The 25009-nt window shown below is 38.4% G+C and overlaps 1 pseudogene; it reads left to right on the forward strand.

Annotated features, from left to right (window-relative positions):
- LOC139744162 (uncharacterized) overlaps window positions 1–25009 on the forward strand; it is a 30138-nt pseudogene continuing 5129 nt past the window's right edge.

Consider the following 25009-nt stretch of genomic DNA (forward strand, 5'->3'; position numbering starts at 1 on the left):
ATGTTCTTCCACAGCCGCGACAGCACATCTCACCTCACACTGGCAGGTGTGTGTAGACTAAGACAGAAAAATCTGTCTGTCCGGAAGAGTCTTTTATTATTCTTTTTACTGCATTGATTATTTTGGCTCTCCTCAGCTCCGTAGACAGATGAAAGCTCAACATAATCGCTGTGGGGGGGGGGGGGGGGGGGGACTCTTAACCACTGTCCCTTGGGGAATTGGGTAAGGTACCTCACAGCTCACCCTTCTCAATTATGTCTAATTCACAGTCCTACCTTGATCGGCAAATTTGAACTCATGTAGTAAAATCAACATTTCATGAATACGTTGCGCTCACCAGATGTTTGAATTGTCCAACATTTTGGTGGTATTTTCATGGGAAAACACACAACTACCAGCCCATCAATACGATTGTCACAGCTCTCTGGAACATACATGTATAAATCCGTTTGCCAATCACGTGTGCTGTATGTGCAACAGGAATGGTCCCTTCAGCCATTATATTTTAGATGGCTTGCGTAGGTACATATTAAATGGGGACTTACAGCAAGCGAACAGCGATGTTGCGATATCGCTTGACGTGGATACAAATTTCTGTGATCTAACCTGGTTACTGTAAGTATTTTGATTGCACGATGTGGGAAAGTTACGCAAATATTACTGCGTAATGTGTCGTGTCGTGCTAAACTTGTTGTAATTAAAAATGAAATTGGGGTTATGGTATTGTTTGCTCAGCGCACGATAGCATGCAGACAAGCCCCACAGGAGCCAGGAGGAGAGCCTTTGGTCTGTATAGGAGGGGATTTCGTGAAGCCAGATGCAGTCTCTGCGGAATGTATCCCTGACAACCAGATACAGACTGATCTTTCGGTCAAGGTGTGTGGAGCTTGAGGAGGGGATGGTGAACTGATGAGCTCGTCAATGGGAGGGAGTTCATACAGGGCAAGCTTGTCTTTGAGGTTCTTCATGGTATGAGTGACTTGTTGGTATGTGGCAGATGGCATTCATGGGCAATCTCCTTTCAACTCTGTTGTGAGGGAGCAGGAGGACTTTTCCAAGGAGTCTGAGGAAACTGCTTGTCAGCTTCATCAGCGACTAGTGGGATCTTAGTAAAGTATGGAGACCACCTCATTTGCTGTTCTGCGGGGGAGGCCAAGGATAGCTTTGAAAAGGCTGCACTGCGTTCTGCCGAAGTCGGCAAGCATACTTCATTCTATTCCATTCTATTCCATCATTCATCAGAGCTGGTATTTTGAACTGTGCAGTGATGGAATTCGTGGTTAGGGATTACGATTAGAAATTGAATTTTTTTTTTTTTTTTTGCTCCATGAACGTAGCGTGAGGGCACACTATGGACTGCTGTCCCATACTGTAGTCCAATCATGTACTTTACGTGAGTATAACATAGAATTTGTGGTAAAATGTATAAATATTCATCAGTTTTGTAGATGTGATGGGGGTGTAGCCATGTTGGTGCAGGTCCTATACATGTAGATGCATTATAAGATAACTCTAGAGAGTTGTCTTTAATGTTTGTATTTGATAGTAGTAGACATTGTCAATGACTGTGGGTTGTATGCATTTGTCTTTCTCTTCCTCCTCTAACTCCTTCAAAGTTGTCCATGTCCCAAACGTAGCAACCATTCATATTTCTCCCCTCTCCATGATGCATTCACAGCAGTTGGCTCTCCATGATGGAGTCCAGTCAAGCAGGGGCTGGAAGCAAATCCTCGAGAGAGACTTTTCACAGCATCAACACTTGGACATCAAGGGCAGGGGTTTTGGTAGATCCCACACCCCTGCAGGGAAATGGTCCAACCCTAAAGACAGGTACAGTTCATGATCCCTTTTGCATGTGTTTATGGTGTGAATAATGTACTGGCAGAGCTCATTAAACAAAAAAAAAAGCGAAAAAAAAAACAGACAAAAAATAAATAAATGAATAAACAGCAGTAAACATTTGCTTGATGAGGAATGATTCTAAGATTGCATGGTACAAGTGTAATTCTGCTAATACTTATTCTTGAGTTTGATTGGAATGCTCTTCTGCTGAATGTTTATCAGTAAACTCATGTTGTATAAAACTGATAATTACAATTTTGTGATATTATTAGAGAATGTTTGAAATGTTAAAAATTGGTGAGGATTAGAAAATGTTTGTTCGAGGAAATTGCAGTATGATAATATACAATGTTTCTTTTTGTGTGGGGCCCTTTGAATGGAGTCTGCACTCAAATTTGTTCAGACTGTTATTGTGTATGTGCAACGATGTTGTGTCATTGCACTGAATAAGAAATATTGAATACATATCCTTCATTAGGACAAGGAATAAGCGCAGAATAGCACATAGCCATGTACACTGAAATCTACGACATGACAGAAAATAGAATTGATCTTATCATGTAGAACTAAAAAGTGATTACATGTGTCAGGAATTTTACCTAGGTTTGAGGTAATGGTCACTGACTAAACCCAAGAACGAACCCTCATGCTGACCAAGGCATCACTCATCTCTGTCTCTCTCCACCACCCTGCATCCTCTTCCTCCCGCCCCCCCCCCCCCCCCCCCCCCCATTTTGTCACCAGACATAAGCGGGGACCTGATGGAGCAGAGAGGGACCCAGGAGCAAGCCAAGTTGCTGGAGAAGTTCCGCCTGTTGCGGCAGTGGCAGCAACAGCAGCAGACCCGGCTAATGGTGCAGCAGCAGCAGCAGTTGGAGATGCTAAAGAACCAGCAGGAAATGGTGCAACAGGCACTAATGCAGCAACGACTCAGGCAGTGGGGTGGTGAGTCAATCTTCTCTCAAAAAAAAAATAAAAATGAATAAATAAATAGATAAATAAATCTGCACAGGTCTTGCTTATAGTATCATCCAACTGTTCTCGTCTATGTGATCAATACTTCGTTATTTCCCAGATATAGACCAGTAGGGTCATAGAACATTTGCAATTTTCACCTAGACAATTAATTGAGAACTCAGGCAGTGGGCAGTAAGTTGATCATCTTGTCCAAAAACTTTGGCACCTATAGGCCTTGTGTAAGGTCTATTCATGATATGTAGTAATTCCCCCAGATGTAGACCAATAGGGTTAGGTCATAGAGCATTTGCAATTCAAATTTTCACATGGATAGTCAATTGAAGAGGATATGGCATTGTGATGGATATTCCATGTCTTCTCCATCCTAGAATTGTTTTTTGGAAATGTTTTGCAGGGACTTAAAATGTCAGTAATTTACATTTCTCAAGGTTGTTTTAATCAATTTGATGTGATATCTGTTATTTTAGCAGAAATAGTAGGGCTTCTATTGATGTCCTATAAAGTTTAGATGCAGTGCACCTGAAGAGGAGAGTCATTTTAAAGAACGAGAGAGGGAGAGAGATACAAAAAAAATTATGTAGAACTCAATGAAATGTAGTGTAATTTACTGTATCCATTTCTTTTCCAATAGGGGTCCAAGAGAAAAGGTCCCCACCTAAATCGCCTGGTAAGAAGAAGAGCCCCACAAAGTCTCCGGCGGGTAGTCCATCTCAGGGGTCCAAGAGAATGCCAAGCTCCCTGCCCAGAGCTCTGGCACAGGCAACGGCTGCCCTGTCCATCTCTCAGAATACTGGACCTGTTTTGCTGGAAGGCATTGGGTCAAGCATTGACCAGTCTGCAGGAGCAAATGGTCATTCACAGGTTAGTGCTGGTAATATAAGAAGAGCATACATGTTCTGCAAATTTTGACAGGCTGCCTACAATTCCAATGTTAATGTCTTTCCCTCCTTGCCGCCCCCCACCCCACTCTATCAATGTATGCTTGTTAAACAGTTTCTCTCAAACCGTATCCCATATGCATATTTCCCTGGAAAGATTTTTGTTTTTTCCCGAATAATTTCATGAACATATTTCCCAACTGATTAAAAAAAACCCTGAAATTATCGTGTGTTTCTTGGTTGCACTGTAAAAGGATAAAGGAATAGAATTGTACATGCCAATAGCCATCTATGTTCTTACTCACACAGAAGGGTAAGTAAAGTTCATGCTTAAAGTGAGCCAATGGTAATACTGACTGCACACATGTAGCAGTCAAACAAGAAGCTGATGTATAACATCTGCAAAAGTCTGCAAAAGATTGCACTTTGACCCTTTAAGTAGTAGTGAAGTATAAGATGGTGCATTAAATCCACATCCTATCCATTGCAGTAATGTAGGATAAATGTTTCAAGGCTGCTCTGTGACTTCAAGTGAATGTCTATTCTGGCCAAACAGTTTGTTAAAATCAGTGGAGGTTATGTCATTCATGCAGTGCATGTATAGAACAGATGGAGATATATCTTTTGCCTCATTAGTTTTTGCGAGCACTAGATAAGACTGTGCTGGTCTTTTGCTGCGATTGGTGTTTACAATCACCAACATGCACTGCCACATTCAGTGGGCAGAGCATATGTTTTAAAAGTAGTATACAACACAGATAAAGCATGCAGAAACAACAAAACAATTTATGTATTGACCCTTTGAGATTTTGAGAATAATCAAGTCGAATAAATAAGTCAATGAAGTAGTGGAACTATTATAATGCCACATCATTCCTACCCTACATGCAACCTTCTCCATCTCCCCTTTCTAGGAAGAAGGCACTGATCTTGATTCAGGAAGTGAACATCCGGGCTTCCTCTCACTCGACGGTGTCTACCCCTTGCCAGACACAGCATCAGAGACCAGCGAGATGGGGATGGCTGAGAAGGAGGACGGTCACCATGGCGACGCCCTCGGAAGTGATGGGGAGCAGAATCTAGACACAGATGATGAGATCTTTCCCTCTGTGTCAGACCAGTGCATGGTGAGATCTCGTGTCTTCTAATATTTTGCAATATCATATGTTCCCAAGTGTTATGTGTGCTTTTCTTGCCCAAACTGATGTACCTGGTATTTTCATCTTTATTGTATGTTTAATGAATACCTTGTTGATAACATGTTGATTATATGAGTCTTTCTAGAGCTTGTGCAATCATGTGATATGTGATAAAAATTGGCTGCCTTTGTGATAATCTTTAAATTCTTGTAGTTGAAGGCATTTGACCTCATGTGCTCACTATTATTATATACTGTGTGGTCACTTGGTTGTTTGTTGCATGTTTCACTTGTTTTTATATCAGTCGATGGAAAGCCTGTATTTCATGTTCACTTACCATATTACTACGTATTTGATTTTTAGTTTAGTGTTTTTTTCCTGCCCTGACATTCAATGTATGAATTGCTCACTTTGCTTCATTATTTGTATATGATAGACGCCCACCAGCGGTAGCCCTCGTCACATCCAACACTTGTCCGTCCACCTACCGGACTCTGACCGGACAGCTGTGAGTGACCCGCCTCTCTCCCCAGACCAGTGTCCACCTTCACCATCCATCTCCCCACAGCTGTCCCCCTTCTCGCCCACTACCCCATCCCATCGTGGACGGGGACACGGGCCGGTCTTAGAGCAGGGGGAAGATGGAGACAGGCCGATCCAGTCCCAAGTGGGCATAGAGTTCAAGTCCTTTGAGGAGCTTGTGGATTTCCAGCTCAAATCTACTGGAGGAAAGGTAGACTAAAATGAGTGATGCATATAGTGGTATTTCTAGGGAAATGTTTTACAAATTGTTTTGAAAATACACTGTATTTGTGTGGTAGATGCATTTGGTTTTATTCATTTATGTGATGATGAAATTACTTACTTTGTGTGAAGACCTAGAAATTATTCTGTACAGTCCTCATACAGAAGTAATATCATTTGCCTTTTATCTATTTCTTATATCTTCTAGAAGGAGAGAAGTGAATATATTCTTCAGACATCGATTTTTCACAATTTAGCCTACTGAAAAGAGAACTTGTTTAGATCATTTGTATTCACATTTTTCTATTATTTGAAGTGCAATGGTCTTGCGGTGTGAAGTTCTAAAAGGCAATAACTCCATTGCTGTGTGCTTTGCACATACTGATGAGCATACATAGGGTGTCTACAAGTGTATGAAAGGACACCGAGGAAGAATATTTTTGCATGTGAGAAGACAGATCAAGAAACATTCCCCTGAGAATTTAATAGGGTGTGCCGTAAATTTTGTGTGCTTGAGACATAATATCCAGTGACTGCTGAGTATAAACTCTCTGAATAGACTTTTGTCAAAGCAAAGTTTAATCGTTGGACTATATTCTACAGGTGCCCCCAGCAGCTTCCGCTGCCACCACCACCACTGAGCCGACATCGGCCACTCCCCGCCACACCTTCCTCAGGAGGGGCCAGGGCATCGCCCGCTTCGGCATGAAACCCAGGAAGTTCAAGCCCAGAAAGACACAGGCAACCAGACAGGGCCTAGAGACCAGCAGTGGAGCTGGGACCGAGAGAGATGGCCAGAGAGAGAAACAGAAGACTGGCTCTGGCAAGACGAAGAAGACCAAGAGAGATGAGCCACCAAAGGTTGGCTTGTTTTCCTTCTATCCCGCAGCACAAATCACTTTTTAGCCAATAGACCTGTTTGCAGTTACAATTGCTCAAATAACCCCAAATTGTAGACCATCACAACAGAACAGTTATAAAGCTAGATATCACCCGCTTAATACATAATCCAAATTATTTTCATGTTAATAAGCTTCCTTGAAAACGGTCAAACCTGTCTAGTGGCCACCCAAGGAAGATGAAAAAAGTCACTATTATAGACAGATGGCCGCCATAGAGAGGATCGTAGACATGGCTTTTCTCTCAGAGGGAATTGTTTTTAGTGGCCATATACGGCAGGTGGCTGCTTCAGACAGGTGACTGCTGAGGCAGGTATGACTGTATTTCGAAATTATATTCTTTTATATTATGTCATGCCATGTGCCAATAATTTTCTTGTAGCTGGTAGAAGAATGTAGGATCCCCTTATAACCTCAAAATGAAGCTTTGCAATAAATGCCTCTAATTCCAAAATTCTTACAGCATCATTGGTATGTTGATCCATGTGATCGTGACTGTGCCACATTAAAGAGTTTTGGAAACTTGTTCAGTTGCAAAGTGTCACCGTAGTGAAACTTTGCCTGTATTATGATCTGAATTCTTTATGGCAGTCAAGAGATGAAATCAGAGTTAGCTGTCTAGGACACTTCTTGGTGTACTGCTACCCCTCTCCTATGCAGTACTGAAAGAATAAACAGCCATGCACCTGTGCACTATTTTTCTCTCCTCTTATAACCTTTTGTGTTAAGATTTTATTAGTTTCTCAAGCGTTTTCATGTTGAAAACACAGAGGATGTCATTTGAAGAAAAAAAAATCAATTTTTGTTTTATTTCATCATCTTGCCACTTAATTAATGATATCTTGTGATTGTATGTTACATTCTTGAGCAATAAGATTTTGTTGTTTACAGTGAGCTAAAGAGTGTCAGTGATTATTTTACCTTTGACAACTTTCTGCATTAATTTGAGCCAATAGAATCATATGGTATGGTAATCGAATATGAATATCTCAATGTATTTGTTTCATATGGATATCCAGATATCCAGAAAGGTGTCTAGCAAGGCACAACAGTCCCCAGCTGAGCCCCACCCCGCCGACAACATCTTCAAGAAGCCCCAATCTATCCCCGTGCCCCGTCCGAAGGCATCCGACAGCAGGGATCGAGACCAAGCGAGAGCCAGGGCGCCGTCTTCACCCGTGGAGAGGGAGAAGATCGAAAGCATCGCCCTCCAGCACCGACTTCTCGTCCCCAGCCTCCAGCTCTCTGACAGAGCGACGTCCGGGCACAACGACACCCTCGAGGCTTCCTTCAACCGACACATCAAGGTGTGGGAGAAGAAGGCTGAGGTAGGTTTCTGCCTGACTTCATTTTATGGCGTGTGTAGAGCAAGAGCATCATGTTTGGACCAATATCCTCCGTACATTGTTACAAACTAATCATTAAAGCATTTACTTACGGTAGCAGATGATTTGTTTGTATTATTTTTTTTCACAGAAGCAGATTTCCCCCTTAATTCAATTTAATTTTCTCTTCTTTTCCTTTTTTTTTTGTCTTTCCTCTATTCTTTTACGGCTTAGATTGTGTAGATTTGTTGAATACAAGGATTATCCTAACATTTTGCATAAAATGATTGATTACTATAATGCATCTTTGTTTCAAGCTTTTAAACATGTAATAATTCTTTACAGTAATGTCATACTGAGTGTGTATTCTGGATCCCTTGGCAGAACAGCTCCACCATGAGGACAGAGTTAAGAAGGGCCATCAAGCTGCATTGAAATGTAGCTTTGTATTATTCATGTTGCAAGTAGTGTACCCATTTTATTGTGTGGAAATCAAATCAATTAAAACCAGACTGTCAATTACGCTTTCAGAATATGATGCAAGATATGTGATGCAGACGGATGGTGTTATGTATCATTAATACCAAGTCAAATGACCTTTGAACCCATTGAAGACAAGTCCCAAGTATACTTAAAGTACTTGGGCAGGTTTCTGTGGGAAATGTGTGTTGTAGCATAATCAGGCCGTCATTAATGGGTTAAAGAAAAACAAATAACCATACATTACAAGGAATCTTTGTGTCTTTAATGTCCTGTCCTCATCAGATTGAGCAAGAAGATCTCGATGAGTTTGAGATGCTTGAGAAGGCGGCAGACGATAACATCTCATTCTGCAGCGAGGCATCCCTGGTAGTCAATGTGCTTCAGAGGGCACAGACACGTAAGCAGGTCAGTAGAGGTCACTTACACTTTAGGGTTGGCGGAGAACAAACTAACCAGAGTTGACCATTTTAGAGGACTGATGTTGGAATCACTAGCATGCACAGCTATTCAAAGTGTCTGAATATATCTAAAGATAGTATTTTTTGTTGTTGAAAAGTCCCCAAATTGCAACAAACTCTCATGTGGCAATGGATATTACCTGATTAAAAACTTGAAATCTTCACTGCAGCAGATATATTTTTTGTGCAAGAATCTATCAATGGACTGAAGATGCAAGTATTTTTTTTTTTAATTGTATGATTCTAAATTGAATGGTGTGACATCTGTAGTGTAAGGTATCATATCAGGCATTTGTTAGCCTGCTTGTGTTCACAATGACAGCAGCACTTTGCCATACTGAAAGGGCTCTTGCCTTACCAAATGCCTTTTCTATCCTACTTCAATATTAAAGTTTTTTTGTTTTGTTTTGTTTTTTGTTTTGTTTTGTTTTGTTTTGTTTTGTTTTTTTTTTTGGGGGGGGGGTAGTAGTGTCCAGAAATCTATAGGAATAAAACAAGATGATTATACTTTGGGGGTTTGTTTGTTTGTTTGTTTGTTTGTTTTAAACAGCTTGTTTTCAAAAAGCTTCAATAATCCACATTCATTTTGATTCTGTCGTTTTTCTTTTCTTTTTCTTTTTACAACAGCAACTTCTTGGACTTTCCCCCCTAATCAAGAAATCTGACAGACTTCCAACCTTGGTATCGATGGATGCATCACAGGAAAAAGATGGACATAACATCAAGGCTCCAGAGAACTCTCAGGGTTTGACCCGCACAGATGATGAGGCGGTGGAGGAGGAGCAAGCTGTGAGCATCATCCAGTCACGGGACGGTGCCAGCAGACCAGTGGAGACGGTACACAAGGAAACTCTGCAAGATCACATGTTTGAAGACAGGTTGTTGGGAAAGGGCGAGGCAGTTGTGATCAGAGACGATTTCTATTCATCAGCAAGTGATGAAGAAGAAGAGAGGACAGCAAGAGAGGAGGAGGAGGGAGTTTTATCAAATAATGTTAGTGGTCCCAGCAAGATTGAGAGAAAAGTTGTGAGGAGAATTTCAAAGCGGGATTCATATAGAGACGACGGGGAAGGAGACGGAGGAAGTGTTGAAATCGGTAGAGAAAATGATGCAGTAGAGCCAGTGAATGGAGTGAAGCTGTATGGCAGAGAGCACTTTAGCTCCAAGCAAATCACCGAGGACAATAGCTCTCCCAGTGATGATGATGATGATGATGAGGAGGAGGATGATGATGAGGAGGAAGATTTAGAAATTTACAGAACTGGCATCAATGAAAACAGGAGCAACAACAATAATGTCCATCTCAGAGTGGAGGGAGAATCAGACGATCATGTGACTTCAAATAATGATCCCTCCACGAGCAGCGCTGGTGCAGTGGAAGATGGGATGGCATCAAATGGGCGTGTCTTCAAAACGAAAGGCATAACGCAAGAGACGGAGGAGGATGAGGACTCGAGTGGAACCCCCAGAAAGGGGGCAAGTCCCTACCTTCAGGATGACCGTGTTGCCTTTGAGGATGAGGAGACATGGGGAGACTTCAGTGCTCAGCTGAGTGACAGCAGCGATGAGGATAGCATTGTTGCCATGGCCCCCAATCTAAAATCAACGCCTGTATCAAAGGGTATGTGAATTGTTTGGATTCTGTAAAGAGTGTTCGTGCTTGCAAAATGCTGTAATGATTAAAGTGAAATATCTGTGTTCTGTTGAGGATTTTTTTTCCTATTTAGAAAATATAATGAGTATAGCATTGTTGTTACAGCACTTATTCTCGAACAACGCCATTGTCAGAGGGTTTGTGCAATATTTGTGTTGTGCCAATGAATGTACTTTACTTTCTAATAAGACATTGAACTACAGGAATATTGGTGATTAGGCCAAAAAAAAAAAATTTGTTGCATTGGCGTAACATGAGATTTTCAAATAGGGTCGGTCGGGCGGATTTTTTTTTTTTTTTTTTTTTTTTTTGCTACCTGCATTTTACGTGTAAAACTCGTGCTCGGCTCAGTAAACAGTTACAACTGCTGCACCGAATGTGCTGTGTTCATCTATTCTACAAATCATTTATGAGGCCGATATTACTGGAATTATACCCCTTCACAGAATTTAAAGATGTTGAAATCCCTATCCTGAATGTTTTCACTTCATATTTTACTATTTTGACTTAGATAAGATAGATGCAAATTGACCCATATGTCCGATTTTTCATCGCACACGGCGATCTCTATTACAGTCCCACATATACAGATTCGTGTAAGTTCTCCACACAAGAAACCTATGGGAAAACTGTGCACAATACATCGCAGTCTGAATGCTACGTATACACTGAATAAATCTTGTTAGAGTACGTGTCCGTGTTGGAAACAGATGACGTACTGATCAAGGAAGGCTTATGCGAGGCGCTAGATCTCTCCCTCGTACATCCGATATCCCCAGAGCCGTTTCACTTCCGGGTTTGTGCGATCGCGATCGCAATCAACAAGATATTTGATATCGATAGCAAAAAAAAATAATAAAAAAACATGGGGTCGGCGGAATTTTTAGGGTCGGGCGGGTTACGCCAATGCAACAATTTTTTTTTTTTGGCCTTAGGAGGGTACTTACATTATGGTGCCCATTTCCAAAATGGTAAGAAATTGGGAGTGGTTAAATATTGATATTCTTCAGATTGATTATTCTAAAGTGTTGTACTTTCATAGAACAGTTTGCTGAAAAAAAAAATATTGCTAACTATATTGAATTTCATGGCCAGGTAATTGTGCACATTATGCTTGCAATAACAGGAATGTTCCTAGTGCAGTGGTGATGTTTCCTTTGATTATGTTGTCATCCTTGTGTAATGGGGAAATATGAAAGGGACTGTACAGTACTGGTTGAGGTGAGGATTCAGGTTTATAAAATTTTTTGATGAAATTAGGCAAAACTTCTTATGAAGTATGAAAGAGCATGTAATTTCAAGAAGAATTCAATGTTTATTTGATGAAAATTGGCCTTGAAATTGCCGAGATATCCAAAAAAGCGATCCTTATAAAATTGACAGGCCACAACTTTTATTAGGATCTCTTTGTTTTTCCTTGTTTTTAGATATCTCTGTCATTTCAAAACCGATTTTCATCAAATAAACTTTTGATTCCCCTTAGAATTGTATGCTCCTTAACATTTCATAGAGTGGTTTCTAAATATCTCTCAAAATGTTATAAGCTGAATCCTCACCTCAACCAGTACTGTACAGTCCCTATTAATCATGTCTACATTGTGACGAGGTTACTTATGCAGTTACCCCAGTAATGATATTCAACCATTTTTGGAAAAGTAAAGTATGAATATAAAGTGTTTGGTAATAGTGATGAAATACAGCAACAATATGTTCAGTTCTGACAAGTGTTCTTTTACTTCTCTTCATTCGTCAGTAAATGGTTCAGCAAGCAACATGAAAAGGAAAAAGGGCACTTTAGCAACGGAGGAGCAGATTCATCTCTCCCCTCCTCCAACCTCAGAGCTGGTTGCTAGGCTCTTCCCCAAACTAAAACAACAGACTCCAGAGCAGAAGAAAGAAATTGTAAGCACATAGATGTCAAAATTGAAATATGAAATGTTTCCCTCTCTCCTGTATGTGTAATATTACCAAGTTTTAAAAAGTATGTACTCTGATTTTGTTGTGTGTAAGTGATCAATCTAATCAATCATACTCATTTGTAGAAAATCTGATTGTGAATAGCTTATTGTTATGTGTGTCTCTTTGTATAACATTCCTTGAAATTTATCCATGGCAGCATGAATGTGTTTTATTCATGATGAATATTTGCTTGTACATAATGGAGATAGCAATTGGTCTGAAAATACCTCGTAACAACCTTCAAGACTTCAAAGTAATATGAATGCCATGGTTTTGCCCTGAAAATTTTTGAATTGAAATGCTTTCCAGATTATGTTATATTGATTTGAATGTGGGAGGTGAAGGCATCATTCAATAGGCCAAAGCCAGAAACAAGACATTCTTTTCCCCTAATGTTTTATTTTAATGTTGAGTGGAGAAATGAGGTGCTCATCATGTCACTGTTATACAAGTACAGTGAGCGATTGTCTTTTATGACAAAGAGATGTTATGATATGCAATACACGTACGCAGCCTCAGAGTGCATGTGAGACAGCGATAGCAGAGTGCTACTGAGCAGTATCTAACACAACCATTCCTTGAACTTTGAGAAACATAGCAAACTTGCGATCTGACTGTTCCCCCTTTGAATAATTTCAGGCTCGCCAAGAGAGGGCGCTGCAGGCATTGAATGAGAGGCAGGTTGGGGACGGATCCCAGGCGCGGCTGCTGAGGGACAAACTGAACCAGCTGGAGAGTGAGATTGAGAGATTCCGCAAGGAGAATCTCCTCCTGGCAAAGCTGAGGGAAGAGAGAGAAAAGGTGAGCCAGACTGCCAATGACTTGTACTCATTTCTGTGCCATGGGGCTCACTCAATGATTCCACGAGGCGCGAAGATGTTTGCTGTGACATTTCATGACTTTTTCCTTGAAGTCTCCTGCATGTTCTGAGACCAAATTTTGGACGTCTGGGTACACCAGTCCAAAGTTTAATACGTAATGTTTTGTACATGCATGTCAGCCCGAAAACAACTCAAATTGGTAATATTAATAATAATGATAATAATAATACAATACATTTATAAGGCGCTTAATACAGATGTTTCTATTGTGAGCAAATCCAATGCAAATTACATTCTTTTTACATTAAATTAATATAAATTAGATTATTTCCACTTTTAATAATCAAAATTTACTAATTCTAATGTAAATAAGTGTCTCTGCAACCCAGTTAGGTGAAAAACAATAAGATACATAAAAAGTTAACAAAAAATAAAAATATCAGAAATTAATTCTTGTTGTAGTTTAATGTGTCTAGAGGAATACTGACACAAAAAGTAAGCAACCCTTCAGCCTTCTTAATGGAGTTGCAGGCAAAAATATGATTTCATGCATAAATTTGCATAATGAATTAGCAAAAAAAAAAGAAAGAAAATTAATATTTTTCTACTATATAACTAAGTGATCTTGGAGTTGACATCCAGCTCTATGTTTAGGCAATATTTTGCAGGGATCATATGATCAGCTACCGAAAAGGGGGCAAATTGACACCCCCCCCCCCCCCCCCCCCCCCCATAAAAGCTTGGTCTCAAATATCCTAGTTTAAATACAAAGGATTAAGCATCTGAGTTTTGATTGCTGGTTTAAACAGAAAGACCCACAGTATTGTACACACTGTCCAAAGTCCTTGGCACAAAAAGGATTAACAAATGGACATACTCTATAAGCTCAGATGACCTCAGTTGACCTCAAATGACAGTTGTTGACCACAGGTCTCAAATTCCATACACCCATGGATAATTCACTGGCTTTTAACAAATTCATGATGACTGAAAATGTCTTTCCATCAACTGCTGTACCACACCTCTTGCTGACCCTTTTCCTTATCATTATTTGTGTGTATGTGTGTGTGTGGGGGGGGGGGGGGGGGGGGGGCATGTCAGAAAAGTCATTTTTCTAGTGTCTATCATCAATAACGTGATTATGAGTCTTTCATTCTCTCATGTAAGCAACATTCACTATTAAAAAAGTGAAAGTCACAGTGTGTGACCTCATTTTGTACTTTCTTCTTTGTGTATATCGAATTATTCCTTGTGTGCCTGAGCAGTAGCGAGATGCTTGGATTTTCTAAAGATTTTTTTCCCCATTTTTTTTCTTCTTTATCCTCAATATTTACATAGTTGCATAAGTTTTAACAGTTTTGACAAATGCTTGATATTTTTTCTTCTTTTTTAATAGGAGGAGGGATTTTTATTGCAAGGCCTCAAGTCCTCAAAAATTTGTCCCAAATCATGATTTCCCAATAAATCCATTATCTTGAGCAGTACCTTTCCTGATTTGTTTAGAAGTATTCCTTGGAAGTACAAAATTTCTGTTTTCTTGAGTGCAAGAGTTTAGTATTAAAAAAAAAACCAATAGTAATTATGATAATGGTCACACATGTATGGCCATTTGACCGAAAAGGGGGGGGGGGGGGGAGTAGGGGCAGGCGTTGGATGGTACCAGTAATTTACATCTGTCAAGTGAACTGTATTTATGCTGATGTGCTCGTGTGGTTAATATGTGCAGGGGTTGAACTCACTGAAGAAAGAAATGGAGGAATTTCAGAGGCAGAAGATGGAGGACCTCAGGCGATTTCAGGAATTCAAAGAAGAAGAAACAAAGAAGCTCAAGTGAGTTTACAAATTGTTGCAATGATGTTGTCGTTGAATGATTAAAGTGAAGAAAAACCGCTTTGTGCTTTACTGAGAGGAGTGAAATCAAACAGAACAGTGATGGTTTTATTGAGATTGCAAAGACAGAAAGAAAGTTATGAAAATAATGTTTTGTTAAACACCATTATAGGTCAAAATCATGTGATGCAAATTACATAAGGTATTAATGTCGGTGCACACAACTCTCGCATTGGTTTGTTGATCAAGATACTGTTCAGTCATTCTTTCTGTCAACAATTCAGCAAATATAATATTCACCCCTTTTCAGAGTCATTGTTTTCATATCATTACAAATATAGAACAATTTGATATAAAGATACAATTTCCTCTTGTGTATTAAAATGCTAAAAGATAGTTTTCAAAAGAGCTTAAAATACATCTTTCACTGTTTGGAATTTGCTTGCAATATATCAAAAGGCTCTATCAAGTAACTTGTCTGACTGATGCAGTTTGCCAGGATTTTGAGCTGTTTTAGAGTATTTTCAGATCAAAAATGTAAAATAATGTTGATAATTTTGATGTTGAATAATTCCTGAATCTCCCAACCCGTTCAGTAGTGTGTGGGTAGTTCTGTTAGTATGTGATGATTGAATTGTGCTATAGCAGTAGTATTGAATCATATGCAGCTAATATAGCTGCATGTAATTCTCTCATATATTATGGATACCACTATGGCCCTGATATATGTAATCAATTTAATCGATTATAAAACATCACATAGCAACCATGATCGGGTATGTTCTGAGATGACAATACTAGAAATGTTAACCTTTTTGGTTAATACTTCACATTTCTGTTTTGCCCCAACTGAAATTGTGATATCACAGCATTATTTCACACATTTGTTATGCATATTTTCTCCATTTTGGAGCAAAAATGTTGTTTTATAATCATAAGTTTCTGAATTTTTATCGGAGTAGAGTTTCGTATTTGACCATGTAGATATCAAACAAGGACCATGTTGGATTGATCCGTGACTAATAATCCGTGACTAATCTCTTGTTTCTGTAATTGATTTATTTTTGTCAATGAGTTGTGGGTTTCGAGCTAAATAGTTATGACAAAACATTAGTGAAATGAATGCAGTACTCCATACATCTAGTCGAGATGGCATTGTTGTTCCAAAAATTACCAGAATTATTAAAGCTGTGCCAAGCCAATGTTTATGCATCCTTTGATGATCAAGCACTTCCACGCAGCCTATGTTTTGGGAAGTATCTAATCAAAGCTTGGCCCAACCCTTCAGTCTGGGCTAGGAATGGACTCAGCAAGGAGAAAGGGTCCATTGTCTCTGTCTTTCATAGTAAAATGTAATTGTAGGAAACACCTCATGGTCACGGCATGACCAAGCACAAGGGATTAAGACAATAGGGCGCATTAGCTGAATGAGCACAAAAGATGTACAAAATATCTGTCCACTTGTTGTTGTTTTTTAAAGCATGAACATTCTGTGTTCCAAGGAAGTATGTACACCATGTTAAATTCATGTATAAATGAATGCTATTACTTTGAAACTGACTTTATTTACCTACCATGGCACTATATGTGTGTATTGTTTAATTTTTAACGCTGAGCCTATGTATAGCAAGGATTTATTTGTAGTGCTTTACTATAGATAGGTACCTGTATTTATGTGTAGTTATTTTCACTGCACTCCACATATGCTGAAAACAGGTGTGACCATGGTAGCAGTATGTAAATGAGTTCCCTCACCATTGTCCGCAGTTACCACCAAAAAAGATTTAGCAGAAGCGTTTGTAACGCCTTCACACAGCAAGTGCAATCAACCTGTTTGTGAAGCACATGATTGGATAAGTATGATTAGACCATGAGCCAAGCTAAGTGCATCTTGGAAACTCTACCTGCCCGATGGATTATACAAGAGATTCTATTTCACACCCATTCAGGGATTTGAGGAAATTTCACATTACGGATAACGATCTACTTCTGAATCGCTAGATGAGATGTTTGTGGCTTACACCCTGAGAGTCTAATAGCCTTCCTCAATTAACTCTTTCACTCTCAGTTATTCTTTTAATGTGTAACAGCTGGTGTTGAGAGTTTTCAGCTGCTAATTAGCTTTGGGTGCCCCAGTAATGAATGACTTAACTGATACAGGAATTATGTGATAGACTGGATGCGTAATTACCAGTGATGGCCAGTGAGCTTGTTTACGTGAACGTAATTCTCAAGGACAATTTTGTTATGATGCAGTGGAAGTTTTGGGGTGACTAGAGTCACATTCCTGTATATGGACTGTATGCATGTGCTTGTTTGAAAGGGGTGGTAAGGTAAGTTTCAAATTCAACATACACATGCACTGATGTGCATTCTGTTTAGATAGATATCTTAAATTTCATGCCACAAGTGAATACAGCGGCATCAGCTAAAAGAGTTTGTGATGTAGGCTTTTGAAGGCTACCGTTATTTTTCAGTGTCGAGGTGGTTGGAAAGCCTCCATTATCAATCAAATGTATTCCATACAAATGTGCAACTTAGACTATATCATTCTGCTTCCATATGGATTTTGAAATTAAACTTTTGTACAGATTCTTGTCTTTTTTTGCACAGTCATGATATTGTATGTGTAGGGTGTGTTGTTTCTTATTTTGAGAGCAAAACTTTAACTTTAATTGTATGGTATGTTTTCATCAATGTCTGTTACTGTATGACTGCACTTTAGCTGTGACATCTAATTTTGAATTTGTTTGTAACATCTACGAGATTCATGTGTTACATGTAATTGTGTGCTGTATGAAGTAGTCCACAGCAGTAAGTCATTATTCAGTGTTCTTTCAATTACCATCTGATCTGGTATGTTTGTATGGATTGTTGATGTTCTTCAGACAAATACTTAGCGAGATAGAGCTTAAAGGGACTGCACAGTACTGGTTGAGGGGAGGATTCAGGTTGATAACATTCCTAAGTGAGATAATGAGAAACCTCTTATGAAATATGAAAGAGCATGTAATTCTAAGAAGGATTCAACGTTTATTTGATGAAAATTGGTTTTCAAATGGCCGAGATATTAAAAAAAAGCGATAATAATAAAAGGTGACAGGCCACGCCTTTTATCATGGTCACTTTGTTTTACCTGTTTTTAGATATCTCAGCCATTTCAAAACCAATTTTCATCAAATAAACTTTTGATACCCCTTAGAATTGCATGCTCTCTGACATCTCATAGAGTGGTTTCTGAATATCTCGCAAAACATTAAAAGCTAAATCCTCACCTCAACCAGAACTGTACAGTAATCTTTAACCATGAAATGCAATCTAGAAGTTTCTGTGTTTCAGTGTAAAATGAGTGTGTTTTTACTGGACATAATTATTTGATAGTTGAATTTCTTTTCTTTTTATTTGAATGCTAGTATCTGCATGGATTGAACACATTTATATCAATCTCACCCTTTTATTGTTTGTTTGTGTTTTCATTGAAAATATGGATTGAATAACATATAAAAAGACAAACAAGTTTATTCTGGCTTTTGACCTCGTTGTCTTCGACATATTGCCAGAAATGAGGTGATTAGCAGCAATTTACTCAATGGAATGAGAAATCCAGGTGTTCTAGATCTTTGTTTTCTTATTTTTCAGGTGGCAGTGATTGTAATGCACAGGTGTTGAACATTCCTTACCCTACTGTTTTACAATTTGATTGACACTCTAATCCCTTCTTTTTCTGTAAACAAGTTGAAATATACACCCAGAACATGGGGTTCAAAGTTTGGCATACATTCTTTATTCAGTCATTTTTATTCAGTCATGCAGTGTTTTAGTTTGTTGTTGTATTTATACCAAATGGGTTTTTCTGTAAACAAAGATGAAATGAGTTTCAGATGTCAATTGTTACTTTGTAAGACCTCCTGACTAGTCAAGTACATGGTAGTTCTGGATGGCTTTGCAGTGCTGAGGTCCCAAATGACTTGTTCCTATCACAATTAGTCATGAAGGGTACAGTGTCATATAGTAGAATATCTTTCAACAAGACTGGACTGTTGAAAATCATTGCATGACTTTTGAAGTTAGGAGCCATTATAATATCTAAATTTATAAGTGGAGTCATGTCATTCTTAAAATATCATCAACATTAATTTATCTATACAATGTAGCTTTGGTGAAGGCAGAGTGGTAAATCTTAGGTGGTAATTCAATTTTACAAGAGTACAAAACCCGGGTCCTGTTTCATAAAATTTGTTATCGCTAACAACTGCCACATTTCTATGACAACAACTATCGTAAGTTGTTGATAACAAGTTTTATGAAACGGGGGCCCTGAATATATCAATTTAGCAGTTGTCCTTTTTCCAAACTGAATAAAATTTTGTGAATTTTGTCCCAAGATTAGTAATTTGTCACTGCTGCCTCAGAAGAAATGCACACGATGAGTTATCATATGACACTCTTTTTCCGCATTAACAATACAGTATGCATCCATTGTTGTATTCACATTCTATAAATATCTCAATCAACACAATGCTGTATTTATTGCTCATACTTGCTCTGTACTCTGTCCTGGTACTTGTGCCACTGTTGAAAATTACTCACAATTTTTGCCTTGACTGATGTAGTGTGTTGATTGTTTGTTTGTGGCTTTGCTTTCTTGTGTTTCCAGACGAGAGAAGAAATTGTTTGAAAAGCACCAGAAGACCATGAGATCCATGCCGGATAAACGAGATCGGGAGGAGATTGAGCTGCTGAAGAACCAGGTTAGTATAAAATATATCGTGTACATATAAATTATACATCATTTTAGACAGACATAGTAATTTGTACAGTAACGAATACTGTCAGGTCATCTTGACTCTTGAATAGTTTACCTTGAGGTCTAGTTCACTGTAGGCACTTGGAGGGTAATTGTTGTTTGTTTGTTTGTTTGTTTTTGTTTGTTTTTTGTTTGTTTGTTTGTTTTTTTGTTAGCAGTTTTAAAGATTTTTTTTTTATTCAATTTCAATTCAAACTTGTTCATTTTTTTTCAGCAGAATGTACAAAGTAATGATTTAACCCTAAAAGGGCCGGGGGGGGGGGCGGAACCCGCCCCCCTCGACGTTTCGCGCTATAATTCTGTAACGCGAGAAGGCCTCGTCGCGAGGCTTCTTGGCTTTCTTTGTTCAAGTCTCGCACAACTTTTGAGACCAAATTTGCAACGTCCGCGCATACTTTTGCGAAGCCACGCCCATTTTTGTAACGGAATGTGGCCCCAAAACGGGCACAATTTTGTGATTTTGTGTACATTTCCTATGGAAAACGGTGCTCTGTCATGAAAGCCATAAAAACCTGATTATTTTTACAATAAATCACTTTCATTGATTAATTTTGTGCTAATTATGGTAGAAAAGTGGTCAGTGACAATTTCCAATGAAAAAACAAAGAAAAAACAAAAGTTGAAAAACAAGGAAATACATAAGAAATTCTGAAAACAATAAAATACATAAGAATTGAAATGAGTTTTGGAAGTTTTTGTGATGTACAATTGTTGAATATGCTAAAACAGATTTACAGATCAAATATTAGTCTCTCAATGCTTTTAATTAGGCTAAAATACGATCTTGAGCTTAATTTGCATAATTAATTAATTAAAATTAGAAATTGATTATTTAAAAAAATCTAATGACACAATCTTCTAGATTTTGACGTGGGTCTCACGCATGCAAAATTTCATCGCGATCGCATCACCGATGGCCGAGATCTCGGGGGGGGGGGGGGGGGGGGGTGGAATCCATCCCCCCCAGTCTGAGCATAGCCAAAAAAAACCGGCCCCTTTAGGGTTAAATTGGACATGTATTTGAATATTACACAGGAAGCAAAAATGACAGTACATTCCTGTTGATGATCAATACAAGAGGAAATATGATGTATAGAGATATTATGTGCGTATTTTGTGTGTATGTGTAGGTACTAGGGAAAAGTCTTTGTGTCTATCTGTATATGTGTATGTATAGGTGTTTGCATATGTTTGATGTTGGTGGACATGAGGAAGCTTTCTTTCATTGTGTCCACTCCTTGGACTGTGGCACGATTTTGATGTCTTGCTCAAATTTTCCGAATCATCTTTATCATTTGCTGAACTTTTAAGTGACCGGTGCAGCGTGCTGTAGGCACAAACCCTTCAACTTGAAGTTAATGTATTTTTGCATACACAGTAAATCTAGATACATGTGAACTATGTGTGTATTTGCTTGTGAATTTCCCTTTGAAAATACCAAGGAGTTATTAATAGCTCCTTGAAAATCCAAAAACACCTATTCTGAGCCAGTGTCTCTGTTGTTTTCCTTCAATCGTAAAACTTTTACATTGCAACAAACTAAAACTTATTTCTATCCTATTTTGTATAACAAGTTTTGATCTGCACTGGCATAAGTTTTACTTTTGTGCTTGTCTCTGAGTCATCTGTCTCTTGATCTGTCTCTTTTTCTGTTTATCTGTCCATCTATCTGATCTCCATCCATGTACACATATTCCTCTATCTTCCTATCTGCCCCTACCTAAATGGTGTGTATTTGCCTTGAGCACTCTACAGAGTGGATTTGGCCTAATATAAGTCATGTGTTATTATCTAAAATTATTATTATTATTAGTAGTAGTAGTAGTAATAGTAGTAGAAGTAGTAGTAGTAGTAGTATTAGTAGTAGCAGTAGTAGAAGTAGTAGTAGTAGAAGTAGTAGAAGTAGTAGTAGTAGTAGAAGTAGTAGTAGTAGTAGTAGTAGTAATAGTAGTAGTATCGTTAGTACCTCCATGCATATGTATCTGTTTATCTATCTTTCTGTTTATCTGTATATCAGAATTTCTGTTAATATTCATCAATCTATCTGTCTATCTCAATTTTTATTCATCTTTCATCTCCCCTTCTCCCCAAAACTTTTTCCCCACCAGTTGAGTGATCTTCAGGTGGAGCTAAAGCAGCGGGAATCAAGATGGAATGCCTCGACGAGACGTCTGCGAGACCGCATCGAGGCCCTGGAGACGGAGAACACAGAGCTGAGGGAGGAAGTGAAGCTCATGGAGCAGAGGAGACTGTTGGCATGGCGACAGGAGGAAAACAAGGTATGGAGAGAAAGAAGGCAGAGTGTACTGTATCAAGCAAGGAGTGTAGCCATGCGTAAGAGATTCTTTTATTTTCTCCTTCATATACATCTCTCTCTCTCTCTCTATCATCCATGTGAATCTATCATGTTTTATGAGTTATGAGTCAATTATGAATGAGTATTAAAATTAAAGAAAAAACGAAATTAAAAAAAGGTTATGGCCTGTTGCACAAACCTTTTTACCTGAGAAAAACTCTATTAAGAACTGACAATTCAGATAAGTATGATTCCACAATTTATTTTTTTTAAATACTGTATAACATGATACATTTGCCGCATGAAATTTTCATGAATTGCCACTGGCATTCAATGCATGTAGTGTGAACAAGAACTTTTGATTTCGCGAATCATGGCTCTTGCGAAATTCACGAAATTAAAATGCAGGCGAATATTCCTCGTCTTACAGCGATCTGAGTTTTCTCAATTAAAAAAAGTTTTATGCAACATGCCTCAGGTATGTAATGCTTGAAAAGCAGTTAGGAAGGCTGCTAATTCATTCCATTTATATTATTTCATAAGAGTTCGATATATCTGCAACAGTAGAATGTCTAGACATCTGATCTTAAAAAATATTGTAAACTACCCTTGAACAGAACAAACAAAACAGCTACGTGCAGCCTCCAGCCATCCCAAAGCCCAGACCTCCAGTCAGACCACCCCCACATCAGATAGTGGAACAGACCAATAACAACAACGTCAACAAGAGGAGGCCTGGGAACAAGGATCAATTCACGGCGAGAAACGGGGATGTCCAGCACAGCATGGAAGGAAGGGCACAGGCGCCATCAGAAAGTTCAGACGATGGGGAATATTTGCAGGCTTTCCCCCTTCCAGGAAAAGACCGCACTGGACAAGATGATTCAAAGTGAGTGCCATAGTTTAAAAAGTTGGCAATAGTGTCTGATTTACTGACCATTATTACATGATTTATTACTTATTTTTTTACACCAGTGTTAATCATGGTTTTTGGACAAGACTTGATGACCATGTTGTTTAATTCAGGAGCAAATGTTGCTCATACTTAAATTTCCCATTTTCTTCATCCACATTTGCCATTCATAATGCAACAAAGTTTATGGATCCCATACTTAACAGTTTGGGTATTCTCATTCTGAGATTTTTTTTTTTGAATTTGAGAGGGGGGTTGTTTTTATGTTTTTGTGTTTTTCCATCTTTCATCAAGTGTACATTATCACAGTGTGAACCTCAACTGTACATCATGTTATCTGTTGGGCAGCTGATGAATTTCATGTAACATGACCACATTGTGTATGGTGCTTTTTTTTATGAAGAGTAGTCTATTACAGTGATCTTTTTTTCTTGTCTTTTTTTTTTTTGCATATTCACATGATAAATTGTTATTAACAACAACAGAATCTTTTGTTTCCACTTCGTGAACTGAACTTAAAGGGGAAAAGTAGGCTAGAGTCTGTTCAAACATGTTTGATCCAGTCGCTTTGAGCAAGTCAGTTCGTGGAAATATATAGTTTTCACTTGCATGCCCAACATCATTTGCTCCCATTTAGACGTGCCAGCCATTTTTATGTTCATCATTCATCAAAACACTTTGTTTTATCAATCTTAATTACATCAACCACCATTCATATTGACTAACCCACCAGGGATCAAGCTAGTAAGTATAGTGTTAACGCATGTCTGTGACTGTGTGTGTTAGAAGCTATGGTATCTGTCAACCTGTATTGAATTACTGCTGTTAGTGAATTTACTATTTATTATCATTATTGTTATTATCAATTTTTTTATTAGTAGTAGTAGTAGTGGTAATAGTAATGGTAGTAGTAATAGTATAAAATGAATCATGGATCACACATTATGGTTTATTTCAAACCATTGTAGATATGTATCAGCAGTGAAATTCTTTCCTCTTTTGTCCATAATACTCTTCGTACTCTGTCTTCCATTCCAGTCTTTTCTCTTTATAGATGCATATTTTGTCTACCCCCTTTAAAACTATTACCAGCATGTCTTTTCTCTTTATAGATGCATATTTTGTCTACCCCCTTTAAAACTATTGCCAGCATGTCTTTCGTCTTTATTTGGCCATATTTTTGTTTGTCCCCTGCAGTTGAACCTGTATCATGTCATCATCCTGTGCTACTCTTGGTAGCTTTAAATTCTTGAGCTGCCAGCTAGTACATTTTACAACATTTAGCATGTTTTTTCTTCATCAAAATTAAGAAAGTGGGGGGGGGGGGGGGGGGGTTTAATGAATATAAATTTTTTTTTAGAGATTTGATTTAGCATGCTTAGTGTGTGCAATATTTCCTCTTCTAAACTAGAATATGATTTTTGCCTCGAAAATGTATTTTTTACTGTGCATCAGTATGGTGTGTTTTACTTTAAATGTCTGCAGAGGTTGCAGCCTTGAGTTCCGTCTTAGATTGTATGGTTTAAGTAAAGTTTTACTGCCTTACGTACGATGTGTTTACATGACCCATGATACAGTGGAAATAGGAAAGGTAAAGACTCTGTCAGTTGGTTTTGCATGCCTTTAAGCAATAAATCTGTAATTTGTGAATGGCATGTTTGTTCTTGGGTTAAGATTGTACAATACATACATGTTCATTTCTAATGAAGTATAGCAAACATTGTTTTGAATACAGAGTGACCTTTTCTTGCATGATTACCATATTTCTAGTGAAATGTTGGTTTAGATTTTATATATAAAGCTATCCAGTTGCAAATTGTAGTTCTTGTATTAAAAGTTCCAACAAGTTTTGAACCATGTGGCAACTTGAAAAAGATAAAATGTTTCTAAAACAAAGCTGTCTGTCTTGCTCTCTTATACATGAAATTAATAATTTTTGTAAAAAATTATTCACAAAAATTGTATTTTGGGTCATTCAATCTT

Source organism: Diadema antillarum, unplaced genomic scaffold, assembly GCF_040938485.1.
Source record: "Diadema antillarum isolate AM-2024a unplaced genomic scaffold, OU_Dant_1.0 seq00001143_RagTag, whole genome shotgun sequence".
NCBI lineage: Eukaryota > Metazoa > Echinodermata > Echinoidea > Diadematoida > Diadematidae > Diadema > Diadema antillarum.